At 36.9% G+C, this 18,260-nt stretch overlaps 1 non-coding gene across 1 annotated transcript; it reads right to left on the bottom strand.

The window, feature by feature from the left end:
- Positions 1-17,300: 17,300 nt before the first annotated feature.
- LOC118150763 (U6 spliceosomal RNA) lies at positions 17,301-17,402 on the bottom strand. Its single transcript, XR_004738910.1, has one exon. It is a non-coding gene; the product is annotated as a U6 spliceosomal RNA (small nuclear RNA).
- Positions 17,403-18,260: the final 858 nt, after the last annotated feature.

Below are 18,260 nucleotides of genomic sequence, written 5' to 3'. Positions count from 1 at the left end.
ATCCCTACCAAATTGCAATACTGAGTACTTTATTCATCAGCTGCATTTCCCCTCACCTGTATAGTTATACTTCCTCTGAAGTATATATATATATATGGCATTGTTTGTAATCGTAAAAGAGATCAAGAGGTCTGCTGTTGTAGGCTATTTAAATAAACTGTGAAACATCCAGAAGATAGGCTGAGAGGTAGCTGAAAAAGTAATGAGAGTCATCTCTATGCAGTGATAATAAAACTTCTCAGATTTCTAGGATATTTTCATAGTTGCATAAAGCAATGTGTAGAACAGGGCATTGTTCTGGTATAAAAAGGGTGGAGAAGGATAAGACTATATTCATGAATGCTTTATTTTTATAAACACTGGAAAGTTAAGAAGGAAAATAATATGCAGAGCTGCGTATGGGGGATAAGAGGTGGTGGGGAAAGGGTGAATAGGGCAGAAATAGTTACTAAAACAAACCTACACAACGAGGAAGAGGAATTAGAATGGAAAGGAGAGGAATTGGACAGACTATTGGTGACTCCTTTTTTATTGCATTTTAGGTTTTGGGGTACATGTGCAGAACATGCAAGAAAGTTGCATAGGTACACACGTGGCAGTGTGATTTGCTGTCTTCCTCCCCTTCACCCACATCGGCATTTCTCCCCAGGCTACCCCTCCCCAGATCCCCGCCCGCTTTCCCTCCCCTTTTCCCCCCAATAGACCCCAGTGTGTAGTGCTCCTCTCCCTGTGTCCATGTGTTCTCATTGTTCATCACCTGCCTATGAGTGAGAACATGCGGTATTTCATTTTCTGTTCTTGTGTCAGTTTGCTGAGAATGATGTTCTCCAGATTCATCCATGTCCCTACAAAGGACACGAACTCATCATTTTTGATTGCTGCATAATATTCCATGGTGTATATGTGCCACATTTTCCCAGTCCAGTCTATCATCAATGGGCATTTGGGTTGGTTCCAGGTCTTTGCTATTGTAAACAGTGCTGCAATGAACATTCGTGTGCATGTGTCCTTATAGTAGACCGATTTATAGTCCTTTGGATATATAACCAGTGATGGGATTGCTGGGTCAAATGGAATTTCTATTTCTAGGTCCTTGAGGAATCGCCACACTGTCTTCCACAATGGTTGAACTAATTTACACTCCCACCAGCAATGTAAAAGTGTTCCTATTTCTCCACATCCTCTCCAGCATCTGTTGTCTCCAGATTTTTTAATGATCGCCATTTTAACTGGCATGAGATGGTATCTCAGTGTGGTTTTGATTTGCATCTCTCTGATGACCAGTGATGATGAGCATTTTTTCATATGTTTGTTGGCCTCATGTATGTCTTCTTTTGTAAAGTGTCTGTTCATATCCTTTGCCCATTTTTGAATGGGCATGTTTGTTTTTTTCTTGTAAATCTGTTTGAGTTCTTTGTAAATTCTGGATATCAGCCCTTTGTCAGATGGGTAAACTGCAAAAATTTTTTCCCATTCTGTTGGTTGCTGATCCACTCTAGTGACTGTTTCTTTTGCCATGCAGAAGCTGTGGAGTTTGATTAGGTCCCATTTGTCTATTTTGGCTTTTGTTGCCAATGCTTTTGGTGTTCTGTTCATGAAGTCCTTGCCTACTCCTATGTCCTGAATGGTTTTGCCTAGATTTTCTTTTAGGGTTTTTATGGTGCCAGGTCTTATGTTTAAGCCTTTAATCCATCTGGAGTTAATTTTAGTGTAAGGTGTCAGGAAGGGGTCCAGTTTCTGCTTTCTGCACATGGCTAGCCAGTTTTCCCAACACCATTTATTAAACAGGGAATCCTTTCCCTGTTGCTTGTTTTTGTCAGGTTTATCAAAGATTGTATGGTTGTAGATATGTTGTGTTGCCTCCGATGCCTCTGTTCTGTTCCATTGGTCTATATCTCTGTTTTGCTACCAGTACCATGCTGTTTTGATTATTGTAGCCTTGTAGTATAGTTTGAAGTCCGGTAGTGTGATGCCGGTAGCTGTGTTCTTTTTGCTTAGAATTGGCTTGGCTATGCGGGCTCTCTTTTGGTTCCATATGAAGTTCATGGTGGTTTTTTCCAGTTCTGTGAAGAAAGTCAATGGTAGCTTGAGGGGGATAGCATTGTTTCTGTAAATTACTTTGGGCAGTATAGCCATTTTCACGATATTAATTCTTCCTAACCATGAACATGGAATGTTTCTCCATCTGTTTGTGTCCTCTCTGATTTCGTTGAGCAGTGATTTGTAGTTCTCCTTGAAGAGGTCCTTTACCTTCCTTGTTAGTTGTATTCCTAGGTATTTTATTCTCTTTGTAGCAATTGTGAATGGCAGTTCGTTCTTGATTTGGTTTTCTTTAAGTCTGTTATTGGTGTATAGGAATGCTTGTCATTTTTGCACATTGATTTTTGTATCCTGAGACTTTTCTGAAGTTGCTTACCAGTTTCAGGATGTTTTGGGCTGAGGCAATGGGGTCTTCTAGGTATACTATCATGTCGTCTGCAAATAGAGACAATTTGGCTTCCACCTTTCCTATTTGAATACCCTTTATTTCTTTTTCTTGCCTGATTGCTCTGGCTAGAACTTCCAGTACTATATTGAATAGGAGTGGTGAGAGAGGGCATTCTTGTCTAGTGCCAGATTTCAAAGGGAATGCTTCCATTTTTTGCCCATTCAGTATGATATTGGCTGTTGGTTTGTCGTAAATAGCTTTTATTATTTTGAGATACGTTCCATCAATACCGAGTTTATTGAGAGTTTTTAGTATAAAGGGCTGTTGAATTTTGTCAAAGGCCTTCTCTGTGTCAATTGAGATAATCATGTGGTTTTTGTTTTTGGTTCTGCTTATGTGGTGATTTACGTTTATAGACTTGTGTATGTTAAACCAGCCTTGCATCCTGGGATGGATCTTACTTGATCATGGTGGATAAGCTTTTTGATGTGCTGTTGCAATCGGCTTGCCAGCATTTTATTGAAGATTTTTGCATCTATGTTCATCATGGATGTTGGCCTGAAGTTTTCTTTTCTTGTTGAGTCTCTGCTGGGTTTTGGTATCAGGATGATGTTGGTCTCATAAAATGATTTGGGAAGGATTCCTTCTTTTTGAATTATTTGGAATAGTTTCAGAAGGAATGGAAACAGTTCTTCTTTGTGTGTCTAGTAGAATTCGGCTGTGAACCCATCTGGGCCTGGGCTTTTTTTGTGTGGTAGGCTCTTAATTGCTGCCTCAACTTCAGACCTTGTTATTGGTCTATTCATAGTTTTGGCTTTCTCCTGGTTTAGGCTTGGGAGGACACAAGTGTTCAGGAATTTATCCATTTCTTCCAGGTTTACTAGTTTATGTGCATAGAGTTGTTTGTAATATTCTCTGATGATGGTTTGAATTTCTGTGGAATCTGTGGTGATATCCCCTTTATCATTTTTTATTGCATCTATTTTGGTTATTCTCTCTTTTCTTTTTTTATCAATCTGGCTAGTGGTCTGTCCATTTTGTTGATCTTTTCAAAAAACCAGCTCTTGGATTTATTGATTTTTTGGAGGGTGTTTCATGTCTCTGTCTCCTTCAGTTCTGCTCTGATCTTAGTTATTTCTTGTCTTCTGCTAGGTTTTGAGTTTTTTTGATCTTGCTCCTCTAGCTCTTTCAATTTTGATGATAGGGTGTCAATTTTGGATCTCTCCACTCTTCTCACATGGGCACTTATTGCTATATATTTTCCTCTAGAGACTGCTCTAAATGTGTCCCAGAGATTCTGGTATGTTGTGTCTTCATTCTCGTTGGTTTCGAAGAACTTCTTTATTTCTGCCTTCATTTCATTGTTTATACAGTCGACATTCAAGAGCCAGTTGTTCAGTTTCCATGAAGCTGTGCGGTTCTGAGTTAGTTTCTGAATCCTGAGTTCTAACTTGATTGCATATGGTCTGAGAGACTGTTATGGTTTCAGTTGTTTTGCATTTGCTGAGGAGTGATTTACTTCCAATTATGTGGTCAATTTTAGAGTAGGTGTGATATGGTGCAGAGAAGAATGTATATTCTGTGGATTTGGGGTGGAGAGTTCTGTAAATGTCTATCAGGTTTGCTTGTTCCAGGTCTGAGTTCAAGTCCTGGATATCCTTGTTAATTTTCTGTCTGGTTGATCTGTCTAATATTGACAGTGGAGTGTTAAAGTCTCCCACTATTATTGTGTGGGAGTCTAAGTCTCTTTGTAAGTCATTAAGAACTTGCCTTATATATCTGGGTGCTCTTGTATTGGGTCCATATATATTTAGGATCGTTAGCTCTTCTTGTTGTATCGATCCTTTTACCACTATGTAATGTTCTCCTTTGTCTCTTTTGATCTTTGTTGCTTTAAAGTCTATTTTATCAGAGATGAGAATTGCAACTCCTGCTTTTTTTTTTTTGCTCTCCATTCGCTTGGCAAATCTTCCTCCATCCCTTTGTTTTGAGCCTTTGTGTATCCTTGCATGTGAGGTGGGTTTCCTGGATACAGCACACCGATGGGTTTTGGCTTTTTATTCAATTTGCCAGTCTGTGTCTTTTGATTGGTGCATTTAGTCCATTTACATTTAGGGTTAATATTGTTATGTGTGAATTTGATACTGCCAGTTTGATGCTAGCTGGCTGTTTTTCCCATTAGTTTATGCAGATTCTTCATTTTGTTGATGCTCTTTAGCATTTGGTATGATTTTGGAATGGCTGGTACTGGTTGTTCCTTTATATGTGTAGTGCCTCTTTCAGGAGCTCTTATAAAGCAGACCTGGTGGTGACAAAATCTCTTAGTACTTGCTTGTTCACAAAGGATTTTATTTGGGTTGAAAGTTCTTTTCTTTAAGGATGTTGAATATTGGCCTACACTTTCTTCTGGCTTGTAGGGTTTCTGCCGAGAGATCTGCTGTGAGTCTGATGGGCTTCTCTTTGTGTGTGACCTGACCTTTCTCTCTGGCTGCCCTTAGCATTTTCTCCTTCATTTCAACCCTGGTGAATCTGACAATTATGTGCCTTGGGGGACTCTTTTTTTTAATGGAAATAAAGTCTTTTATTTTATTTACTAATTCAAAGATGGATATGGATTTGGTTTTTTTTATACCATAGCTTTGCTGCAAAGCAGAAGTAAAGTTGTATTTATGAAAAGAAGCTTAAAATTATTATTATTTTTAACAAATTTAATATTTCATTTCTTCTGTAATGCTTGGTATTTTATTTTTCTTAATATATTTTCTATTATAACATAACATAAATGTAATGTGTGTTCTTGAACAACTCCCTCTTAATGCCCTGAAGCCCTCCACTTTACGCTAGTGCCCATTGCAAATATCACTTCCTATAATTGCTCTAGTATGCAAAAGGTGGGAAGCAGTGCCTTAAAGAATAGGGTTCAAGTGGGGCTATTCATGTATGGGTAACATAACTCACTGCACAGGCTTTGGAAGGTCTGGGCAAGTACTGGAGTCATTTGCGTAAAAATCCCTGGACCTCTTAGAAAGAACTGTAGAGAGGATCCTGAAAGGACAGTTAGATCTCAGGGATATTCTGACTCTCAAAGCAAATAGGGGAGATGATGGCAGCAAAATCTTTAGGAAAGGGTGTCCCAGGAAGACAGAGAACTCACCATTATGACTTGAGGCTTGTAGGCAGACTCAAGTGTCTTGAGATTTTATAAAAGTTTTTTTATACAGATAGGTACAGTTCAGCATTTTTCCATAAGAATATATCATCGCCATTCTAACTGGCATGAGATGGTATCTCAATGTGGTTTTGATTTGCATCTCTCTGATGATCATTAAAAAATCTGGAGACAACAGATGCTGGAGAGGATGTGGAGAAAAACGAACACTCTTACACTGTTGGTGGGAGTGTAAATTAGTTCAACCATTGTGGAAGACAGTGTGGCGATTCCTCAAGGCCTTAGAAATAGAAATTCCATTTGACCCAGCAATCCCATTACTGGGTATATATCCAAAGGACTATAAATCGTTCTACTATAAGGACACATGCACACGAATGTTCATTGCAGCACTGTTTACAATAGCAAAGACCTGGAATCAACCCAAATGCCCATTGATGATAGACTGGATTGGGAAAATGTGGCACATATACACCATGGAATATTATGCAGCAATCAAAAATGATGAGTTTGTGTCGTTTGTAGGGACATGGATGAATTTGGAGAACATCATTCTCAGCAAATTGACACAAGAACAGAAAATGAAATACCGCATATTCTCACTCATAGGCGGGTGATGAAAAACGAGAACACATGGACCCAGGGAGGGGAGTACTAAACACTGGGGTCTATTGGGGGGAAAAGGGGAGGGCCAGCGGGGGAGGGGCGGAGCTGGGGAGGGATAGCCTGGGGAGAAATTCCAAATGTGGGTGAAGGGGAGAAAGGAAGCAAAACACACTGCTATGTGTGTACCTATGCAACTGTCTTGTGTGTTCTGCACATGTACCCCAAAACCTAAAATGCGATAAAAAAATTTAAAAAAAAGAATATATCATCGCAGCCAAATTAGTAGTTTTTTAAAAATAACTTTCTTTTTTAAAAATTATACTTTAAGTTTTTAAATTTAAATTAAATAAAATCAAATACATTGGAATAAATTTAAAAAATTAGTTCCTCCTTTGCACTATACACATTCCAAGCTTTTATGTGGCTCGTGTCTACCATATTGCATGATACAGCTCTAGAAATATGGTACCTAACTGCAAATCAGATACAAATGTTATCTGGAAGGTCGTTCTATTATGATATAGTTTTACGCCGTTAACATAATTACTTAAAAAGCAAATCAACAAAGTACTCGCCTCAAAAATATATTTCTCAGATTAAAGTTCTCAGGCTTTTAAATGTTGACTTCTTATACCTTTTACAGTTTACTTTTGGAAAACTTCCAAAATTATGTTATCTAATAGAGCCAAACTGCAGTAATTGAGTTATACCACAAGAGGACCTGCAAAGACAAGTTGAGCTCAAAATTCCACCATGCTCATGCTATTAAACTGAAGTGTAATTAGCAAAACATCTCACAGTCAATATTAGACTTTTCACATCTGCTTCAGTTAAAATTGAAAAAAGTAATCCATCTCAATCTAATTTTAAATTAACACACAGTATGGGGGCTATTAGTGGTCATACGAGGCTACATGAAGTGACATTTTGGGAAGGAGTAGGAGATAGTTTGCAGCGGTTAAGAGCATAGAATGGGAAGTCACACAGGCCAGACAAGTCTTGGTTCTGTCCCTCACTAACTTTATGACTTAAAGCAAGTCTCTTAATCCAAAAATAGGGCCGTTTATAGTACCCTGTCCTAGGATTTGTTGAGGAGTAAGTGAAGTAATACATATAAAGTGCTTATCACAGTATGCATAGTTAGTACTAAAAATCATTAACTATAACATTGATTAAAAAGACTAAGACATGCCATGATAATTGATATGAATTACAAAAGGATTCAATGGATAGCCTAAAGGTTTAATGACTTCAGTTTTGTTCTTCTGTTCATATCTGTTAGTCTTAGCCACCTTTTGAACTAGAAAATTCTAGTTGTCCTAATTGTTTCTCTTATTTAATAAATAACTACAGGGCACTGTTACATACATAGAGACATTTATTTATTATTTCTGGTTATACCAAAATATAATTTTGGTCCTTAAGAAATTTTGGTATTAATTTATTGTGGGAGGCAAAATACACATACATAAAAAGTTGTATAATATGAAAATTAATTGTACTGTTGTACTGGTGAAGTGGGTCTCCGAAAAAAAAAAAAAAAGACTTTATTTGTAGCTTTTGGTGATTCCATTGGTAAATACTCCTATCATAGTTAACTAACTACAAGCTACCAATGGTTCAACAACCAACTTGCAAAACTCCTGAGTATTTAACAACCAAGTCTTGTAAGCTCGTGTGAGCTGGCTCTAGCACACCATTGGTTATATAACACGGTATAGCAATATAAAAGGTCATGAGAGGATCTATAATTACAAATAAGTTGTATGGGCTTGGCGCAGTGGCTCATGCCTGTAATCCAAGCACATTGGGAGGCCGAGAAGGGCGGAACACCTGAGGTCAGGAGTTCAAGACCAGGCTGGCCAACATGGTGAAACCCTGTCTCTACTAAAAATACAAAAATTAGCTGGGTATGGTGGTGCATTCCTGTAATCTCACCTACCCAGGAAGCTGAGGGAGGGGAATTCCTTGCACCTGGGAGGCGGAGGTTGCAATGAACAGAGATTGCGCCATTGCACTCCAGCCTGGGCGACAAGAGCAAAACTCTGTCTAAAAAATAAATAGATAAATAAACAAATAAGTTGTATGGAGAACGAAGTTAATACATCCAGGGAATAAAATCCCAATGGAAGGTTGGATCAAGTATGCCAATTGAGCACGAATATCTACCTCCCTTCTATTCCAAATTTTATAAAATTAGTAAAATAGTGATATAGAAGCAAATTCACATTGGCCTTCTTACTATTCTTATAGAACTCCAGGCAATTTCTTTATTAGCATCTTTGTACTTGCTGTTTTCTCTGTCTGGATTTCTTTCTTCAGCCATCTGCATGACTCTCTTCATCACTTCTTTACTTCCTTCAATCTATGTCTTTCTTGAACACCTTGTTTCATATTGCTACACAACCTCCATCCCATCCCATGACACAAGCAAACATGCAGGTACTCTTTTTTCCTATTTCTTTCTAAATTCCCCCCTACCTAACTCCAGCAATTATTACTGTCTGATAAGCTATGCATTTTAAGGACGTATGTGTTGTCTGTCTCCCTCCACTAGAAGGTAAGCTTCATGGCAGCTGAGAATTTTTTTGTTGGTATTCATGGCCATATCTCTGTTACCTAGAACAGTGTAGGAGCTCAAAAGTATTTGTTGAGTGTATAACAATGCTGATAAACAAGATGGTATATCACCAGTAGACCAGAAATTATAAGGAATTTCCAGAGAATAGAGAGCAGACAGGATCAGACAGAGAAAACCACACTCTAAAACACATGGGAGAAAACTGCAGAGGTAAAAACAAACCCCCCAATACTTCAAAATCAGAAGCAATAAATGCTGCAGGGCAAAAGGGGCCCTGTGGGAATCACCAGTGAAATTAATTAAATAACTAAACTAAAATAACAGGGCTATTTGTCCATCTTTCCCAATACCTTCTCACAACACCCACCTCTTACTGAGCTGTTATACACTTAACCATGGAGAGGTAGACAGTAAAGAAACTGCACTTTTAGCAAGTGAACTAGCCCTGTAGGAACAGCTTTCAGTGTGAGTATCTAAGTATTAGAGAGAAGCAGAAAAGAATTTGAGATACACAGTTGAGTTAGATAGCTGAGAAAGATTACTTGTACTCAGGGGAGAAATAAACCCTTCAATATATCAGCAATTGCAGTGGTGATGGTCTACTTTAGGTTGACATACATTTAAGCAAAGATATCTAAACACGCTTTAAACCCTACCCATTTACTTACAGCTGAGTTCACATACAATATTGCCCATTCAGTGGAACATACTGTTACGGAAACACACAACTGCAGAGAAATTCATGAAAACTACTGGTATTCTGAACCTAGCCCTTCATTCATAAACACGAACAGATAGCCAAGTACCTCTACAGAGCTGCATAAAACAGAAAAGCCACTACAAACCAAGAGAACAACTGATCTCAGAGGAAATAGAAATAATGCATACAACAGATGAGGAATACAACAATAACAATAAAATTTTTGAGAAATTAGAAAAAAATAATTTTCATTCATAAAATTAAATAAGCTTTACAGTGACTAGAAGATTAGAGAACAAGAAACAGTTCTTTGAAATTATGTCTTTAGCAAAATAAAAAAAATGCAAGAGAAGTTTAAAATAATAGAATGTGCATGACTGAAGAGCAAATTGGGGTTCTGGAGAATAAAGTCAAGGATTTTAAAAAATGAAAGATAGAAACCAACAAACAAAAAACTCCTGCAAGCTACAGAGATGAAAATATTAGATAAAAGTTAAGAGGTGATGTTGTCAATCAATCCTAGAAGTTTAATTTTCATCCAATAAGAGACAACACAGTAAGAGGGGAGAAACAATTAAAGAAATAAAACAGAAAAATTGTTCCCAATCTTAAAAAAGGAATTTTCAGAATAAAGAGATCTATCCAAAGCTGACAAAGAAGAATAATAAAAGACCCCCATCCGGGCATATTCTTATGTATTTTGTAATTCCAAGGATAAAAGAAAATTCCAGAAGCTTCTAGGGAGACTGAACGAGAAATAAAATTTTGTCCAAAGAAGCAAAAATCAGATTTGTATAAGAGTAAAAATAAGCAATATCTTCAAAGTTCTGAGGGAAAATCATTTTTTAACTTAAAATTCTATATATAGTCAAGCTAAAACTATAGTGACGCAAAGTAAGAATTCTTACAGACATGGAGAGAGTCAGAAGTTATTCCCTGCAGACCTCACTGAAAAAAAATTACTCAGGAAGCTACTGTAGCAAAATGAAAAATAAATCCAAGGTGGAAAATTGGAGCTACAAGAAATAAAAGTATACAAACAGGCTAGAAATACTTATATATATGCCTAAATAATAGTTGATGCATAACTTAAAGAAATCACTAGAACTAAATTTCCAGATCACGCTAATGTGGGAGATGGACAGGGCAGGGCGAAAGGATAATGGAGGGCTTGAGATCTGATCTTTTTCAGAGGGGAAGTGTATAGATACTTATTAATTGTACATGAAGAAGGAAAATGTTAATATTTATTCACAGTTTAAGGGTAGTCACTAAAATAATAGAAATAGAATGTGTAACAAAGCTGTATAGGGGCAAAAAAGAAAAAGCCAACAAAGTGCCAGAAAGTAAAAGGGAGGGAAAGGAACGGGAATAGAAGGGGAAAATAAAAACATAAGGAAAGAAAGGTAAATATAAATATAAAATATAAAATAGAGCATCAGTAATCATATAAATATGTATGATAAATAGAAAGGTAAATATAAATATAAAATAGAGCATCAGTAATCATATGATTAGCTATTGGTTAAATTCCCCAATTCAAAGATAAAGACATTTAAATAGAGTTAAAAACTCCCCTTCTAACAAGGTCTAGCTATATACCATGAAGAAATATACTAGAAATCAGCCAAATGAATTAAATGACAGAGAAGTTGAAAATAAAGAGATATGGAAATAAACACAAGGCAAATGCATGTTTTAAAAAAGCACATATCAATACTAGATATAACTTAAGGCCAAATGCTAAATGTGGTGTGTATATATAACAATTAAATGAGACATAGAGATCTTTCTTATATTGGTACTACAATCTATTATCCTTCAAGAGGATATATATGTATCTTGTCAGCTAAGTTATACACATATATATACATATATATGTATATATATGTATTGAGAAGATTGTCTTTTTACATATATATATATATTCACACATATATTCATCAAAGAAGGACTTCACATCTTTTTCAGGCAATTACAAAAAATTTACAAAGATTGATAATGAATATAATCACAAAGGAAAAGAACACATTCTCCAAAGCAGAAGTCAAGCAAGTCATTTTCTCTTAACAGAGAAACAAAATCTAGAATTTAATAAAAAGACAGTAATAAAAATAAAATTAACCTATGTATTAGTTTCTTATTACAAATGTAAGAAATGACCATACACTTAGTGGTTTAAAACATCATAAACTTATGATCTGCAGATCAGAAATCAGAAATGGATCTTATGAGGTTAAAATAGTGTCAACAGGTCTCTGTTTTTTCTGGAGGCTTTAGGGGAAAATCCTTTTCTTGACTTTTCCAGTGTCTAGAGGTTGCCCTCATCACTCTGATCTATATTGACTCATCTCCTTCTCTGACGGCTGCCTTTCTGTTTCATCTTTTAAGGACCCTTGAGATTATATTGGGCCCTTCTTATCTTAAGATAGTTGTCAATCACATATGCAAAGTCCGTTTTGCCATGTAAGGTAACAGTTTCTAGGGATTAAGACATGGACGTCTTCGCAGGGGAATTGGGATTGGAGGTGGTCCTATCTACTACAATCAGGGAGTGAAAAGACAACCTTCTCAGTACCTCTTAGATTTTAAAAAAAGAAATAAAAACTCAAATTGCAATTTATTTAAAAATGAAAAACAGTTATTGTATTACATATTCAAACCCATGAAATGCTTCAAAGTTGTACTCAGAGGACAAGGTATAGTTTTAGACATATGTATTACAAAACAGTAAATATTGGGGAAAAATTAAGTGCTTAATTCAATGAACTAGAAAATTATCAGAAAAAATACACCTAAAGAAATCAGAAGAATGGCCGGGCGTGGTGACTCACGCCTGTAATCCCAACACTTTGGGAAGAAGAAGCAGGCAGATCACAAGGCCAGGGAGATCAAGACTATCCTGGTTAACATGGTGAAACCCCATTTCTACTAAAAATACAAAAAATTAGCTGGGTGTAGTGGCGCATGCCTGGAGTCCCAGCTACTGGGGAGGCTGAGGCAGGAGAATTGCTTGAATTCAGGAAGTGGAGATTGCAGTGAGATGAGATCACCCCATTGCACTCCAGCCTGGTGACAGAGTGAGACTCCATCTCATTAAAAAAACAAATTCAGAAGGGACTGATACAGATACAGATAATGCTATAGAGAATAGTAAGACAAGCCAACAGAACATTAAATTAAATCAACAAAACTGAAATCTGGTTTTGGAAAGAATAAGAAAAATAATGTTGACAAGTGTGATTAGAAAAAAAAAGAGCAAACACACAATTAATGTTAAGAATGAAAAAGCAAAATTAAATATATGGAGCATATTTTAAAATTTGTAAGAAGAATTCTACACGTACAATTTTATGCCCTACATTTAAACTCATGGTTGCAGAAAATACCTGAAGAAATGGTAGAAAATTTGAGTAGGAAAACAGCAATATAAGAATATGAAAAAATATTCAAAAATGTTGCTCTTAGCATGTATCTGACTCAGATAATTTTACAGTAGCGTGCACCAAATCTTCAATAGACATATAATTGTAATGCTATGCAAACTGTGCTAGTCATATAACAAAAATGAAAGGCCTTCTAATTCATTCAGTGCAACCAGTGCCTGTATTCCCCAAACAATCGCACTTCCTGTTTCTCCTTTTCTCTCCCTCCCCACACATTGGTTTGAACAATATGCAGTGTTTACATTATTGTGATGCTGGGCATATTAATGTGTATATATATTTTGAAGTTGTAATCTTTTTGAATCATCACTCTCTTCTTCAGGTTATTCCACTCTGTTTGCTTGTTTTGGTTTCTCTCATGTTAGAGTTTCCTCAGATGTTAGCTCATGTTTATGAGGGAGATACTAAAAAGATAACTAGCAATGCTGAGCATGTGGGGTTCACTGCCAGTGGTATTTTGTACTGTTTCATAAGGGAAGCCCTGATTGTCAGTATCTTTAGACGCAGTGTGTTTAGATTTTTCTTCTTGGTTGTATTCTGCAGAGAGACACCTCCCATCTCCTGCCTGGAATGTACAGTCTAGTGTTTTGTGAACCCAGTTGATGAAGAAGGTTTAAGGTCTCAATAGTCAGTGCTCAGAGAAGTTTACTTAATCCCAGGTTTCAATATGGTATCCCCACCTTCATTTGTGCTTCATATTCTCTAGTCCAGACATCTGTTTTATCTTCTTCACAGGCTATACCTTTGGTCTTCTGATGAGTTTGGGGAACAGTAGTCAACCACACAGCATGGAGCAAAGGAGTATACATCTGAGACTGTAGATGTTCAGACTTTCAAGCACTTCTATTTTCAACCTCTTCTTCCACCCTCCTTGCAGAGGTACTTGGTACAGTCAGTTCCTGGGATTTAGGGAGACTCTTCAGTACATAGCATGTTGTTTCTTGGCTTCCTCTACTATCTGCTTAAGATTCAGGTTTCTTTGTTAATTTTAATTTTAAGTTCTGGGGTACTGGTGCAGGATGTGCCAGTTTGTTACATAGGTAAACGTATGCCATGGTGGTTTGCTGCACAGATCAATCCATCACCTGGGTATTAAGTCCCACATGCATTAGGTATTTTTCCTCTGCCACCCTGCCCTCTGACAGGCCTCAATGTGTGTTGTTCCCCTCCCTGTGTCCATGTGTTCACATTGTTCAGCTCCCACTTACAAGTGTGAACATGTGGTGTTTGGTTTTCTGTTCCTGCGTTAGTTTGCTGAGGATAATGGCTTACAACTTGACCCATGTCCCCGCAAATGACGTGATCTCATTCCTTTTTATGGCTGCATAACCATATTTTCTTTATCCAGTCTACCATTTATGGTCATTTAGGTTGATTCTATGTCTTTGCTATTGTGAATAGTGCTGCAATGAACATATGTTTGCATGTATCTTTATAACAGAATGATTCATATTCCTTTGGGTATATAACCAGTAATGGGATTGCTGGGTCAAATGGTATTTCTGATCCTGTCTTTGAGAAATCACTGCACTGTCTTCCACAATAGTTAAACTAATTTACACTCCCACCAACAGTGTAAAAGCGTTCCTTTTTCTCCACAACCTTGCCAGCATCTGTTGTTTTTTGACTTTTAAAAAATAGCCATTGTGACTTGCCTAAGGTGGTATCTCACTGTGGATTTGATTTCCATTTCTCTCTCTCTCTTTTTTTTTTTTTTTTTATAAGATGGGGTTTCACCATGTTGGTCAGGCTGGTCTTAAACTTCCGACCTCAGGTGATCCGCCCTCCTTGGCCTCCAAAGTGTTTGGATTACAGGCGTGAGCCACCATGCCCGGCCGATTTGCATTTCTCTAATGATCAGTGATGTTGAGGTTTTTCATATGTTTCATATATGAAATATATGAAGTTCATTCATGATTTGGGTTTCTGCTTGCCTTTTGCTGGTGTATAAGGATGCTAGCTAATTTTGTACGTTGATTTTATATTCTGAGACTTTGCTGAAGTTGCTTATCAGCTCAAGAAGTTTTGGGGTGAGACAATGGAGTTTTCTAGATATACCACCATGTCATCTGCAAACAAAGATAGTTTGACTTCCTCTCTTTCTATTTGCATAGGCTTTCTTTCTTTCTATTCTTTCTATTGTCTGACTTCCCTGGCCAGAACGTCCAATACTATGTGGAATAGAAATGGTGAGAGAGGGCATTCTTGTCTTGTGCAGGTTTTCAAGGGAAATGCTTCCAGCTTTTGCCCATTCAGTATGCTGTTGGCCATGGATTTGTCATATATGACCCTTATTATTTTGAGGTATATTCCTTAAATACCTAGTTTTTTGAGAGTTTTTAACATGAAAGGATGTCAAAGTTTATCAAAGGCTGTTTCTGCATCTATTGATATAATTGTGTGGTTTTTGTCTTTAGATCTGTTTGATTTGTGTTTGTTGAACCAACCTTACATCCTGGGGATGAAGCCAACTTGATCTTGGTGGATAAGCTATTTGATATGCTGCTGGATTTGGTTCGCCAGTATTTTATTGAGGATTTTTGAATTGATGTTCATCCAGGATATTGGCCTGAAGTGTTCTTTTCTTTTGTTGTATCTCTGCCAGGTTTTGATATCAGGATGATGCTGGCCTCATAAAACAAGTTAGGGAGGAGTCCCTACTTTTCAGTTTTTAAGAATTGTTTCAGTATAAATGATGCCAGCTCTTCTTTGTACCTCTGGCAGAATTTGGCTGTGAATCCATCTGGTCCTAGGCTTTTTTTGTTTGGTAGCCTGTTTATTACTGTCTCAATTTCAGAACTCATTATTGGTCTATTTAGGGCTTCAATTTCTTCCTGATTCAGTCTTGGTAGGTGTATGTGTCCAGGAATGTATCCATTTATTCTGGATTTTCTAGTTTATGTGCATAGAGTGATTATTGTGTTATCTGATGGCTGTTTGTATTTCTGTGGGGTCAGTGGTGATGTCTCCCTTATAATTTCTGATTGTTTATTTGAATCTCCTCTCTTTTATTCTTTATTAGTCTAGCTAGTGGTCTACCTATTTTATTAACCTTTTCAAAGAACGAGCTCCTGGTTTCGCTGATTTTTTGAGGTTTTTTTTTTTTGTGTGTCGCTATCTCCTTCAGTTCAGCTCTGATCCTAGTTAATTCTTGTCTTCTGCTAGCTTTGGGGTTTGTTTGCTCTTGATTCTCGAGTTCTTTTAGTTGAGATGTTAGGTTGTTAACTTGGGATATTTCTAGCTTTTTGATGTGAGAATTTAGTACTATAAATTTCCCTCTTAACACTGCTTTAGCTACGCCCCAGAGATTCTGGTACACTGTCTCTTTGTTCTCATTATTTGCAAAGAATTTCTTGATTTCTGCCTTAACTTTATTATTTACCCAAGAGACATTCAGAAGAAGGTTTTCCAATTTCCTTCTTCTGAATGTTCTGAGTCAATTTCTTAATCTTGAGTTGTCATTTGGTTGTACTGTGGTCTAAGAGACTGTTATGATTTCAGTTCTTTTGCATTTACTGAGCAGTGTTTTACTGCTGATTATATGATCAATTTTAGTATAAGTGCCATGTGGCAATGATAAGAATGTATGTTGTGTTGAATTTGGATGGAGAGTTCTGTAGATATCTATTAGCTCCACTTGATCCAGAGCTGAGTTCAGGTTTTAAATATCTTTGCTAATTTTCTGTCTCAAGGATCTGTCTAATATTGACAGCAGCATTTTAAAGTCTCCCAGGATTATTGTATGGAGTCTAAATATCTTTGTAGGTCTCTAAGAGCTTGCTTTATTAATCTGGGTGTTCTTGTATTGGGTGCATATATATTTAAGATAGTTAGGTCTTCTTGTTGAATTGAACTTTTACTACTGTGTAATGCCCTTTTTTGTCTTTTTTGAACTTTGGTGGTTTAAAATCTGTTTTGTCAGAAACTAGGATTTCAACCCCTGCTTTTTTCTGTTTCCATCTGCTTTGTAAATTTTCCTCCATCCCTTTATTTTGAGCCTATGTGTGTCTTTGCATGAGATAGGTATCTTGAAGATAGCATACGAATGTGTCATCACTCTATCAAGCTTGCCACCTTTGTCTTTTAATTGGGACATTTAGCCCATTTACATTTAAGGTTAGTATTGCTATGTGTGAATTTGATCCTATCAGCATGATGGTAGCTGGTTATTTTGCAGGCTTATTTATGTGGTTGCTTCATGGTGTCACTGATGTGTGTAATTCATTGTGTTTTTATAGTGCTGGTAGTTGTTTTTTCTTTTCATATTCAGTGTTTCCTTCAGGAGCTCTTGCAAGGCAAGCCTGGTGTTGAAAAATTCACTAAGGATTGCTTGTCTGTAAATGACCTTACTTCCTTTTTTGCTCACGAGGAAAAATATGGAATGCTTCATAAGTTTTCATGTCATCTTTGTACAAGGGACATGCTAATCTTCTATCATTCCATTTTAGTATATATGCTGCTGAAGTGAGAATCAAAAGTTTTTCCTTTTTTTTTTTTTTGCCAATCAGTTTGAGCTTATAAGGTTGCTCAGGTTAGCCTTGAACTCATGACCTCGCCTTCGCAAGCGCCACGATCTCCGGTGGGAGCCACGTTGGACCCCTCAAAAGCTTTTCTTAATGGCTGCATAAATCTTCAGTCATACTTCAAATGATAGTTGTCCATTTTTCTTTCACCTTTTTACATTATCAAATAAATTCATAAGGAACACATATATATTCATAGATGTGGAGGTTTCTATTAAACGTAGAAAAGGAATTGCTCAATGTGTGCTGCTTTTCAGTGCAAGTAGCAGAACTCTAACCAGCAATGGTTTAAACCAGCAATATATTAACTATTTAGTGAAGAAAAAATTTGGTAGAAGATAGTTACACTTTGAGTGTTCAAAGTCATAGTCCACAAGCCAAGCTCTTTTCATAATTCTGTTCTTCCATTCCTTGGCATATCGCCTATTGGTTACAAGATGTCTACTGAAGCTCCAGATATTCACATAACAAGATACATGGTATAATGGGAAGGAAGACAGCAAACAAACCCTGTTTTATATAATTCTCTGTAAGGTAGAACTGTATTGCCCCAAATAAACTTTATCTTACATCTAGGTAGCCAAAAACAGTTTCAAATACACCCATCTCTAACAGTCAATGGTCAAGTGGAATGGCATGTTATGACTTGTTTGGACTGGTTGCACTGGTCCTTAGACAAGAACATGGCCCTATCAGTGAAGACAAAAAGACATAGAGAAAATAACCCTTGGAAAGGCAACCAACAGTGTCTGCCATGATGTGATATGGAATTGATTAATATGCTACTTAGACATCCTCAGTAAAATA

This window comes from Callithrix jacchus, chromosome X (assembly GCF_049354715.1).
Source record: "Callithrix jacchus isolate 240 chromosome X, calJac240_pri, whole genome shotgun sequence".
NCBI lineage: Eukaryota > Metazoa > Chordata > Mammalia > Primates > Cebidae > Callithrix > Callithrix jacchus.
This window is presented reverse-complemented; position numbering and strand designations above follow the sequence as displayed.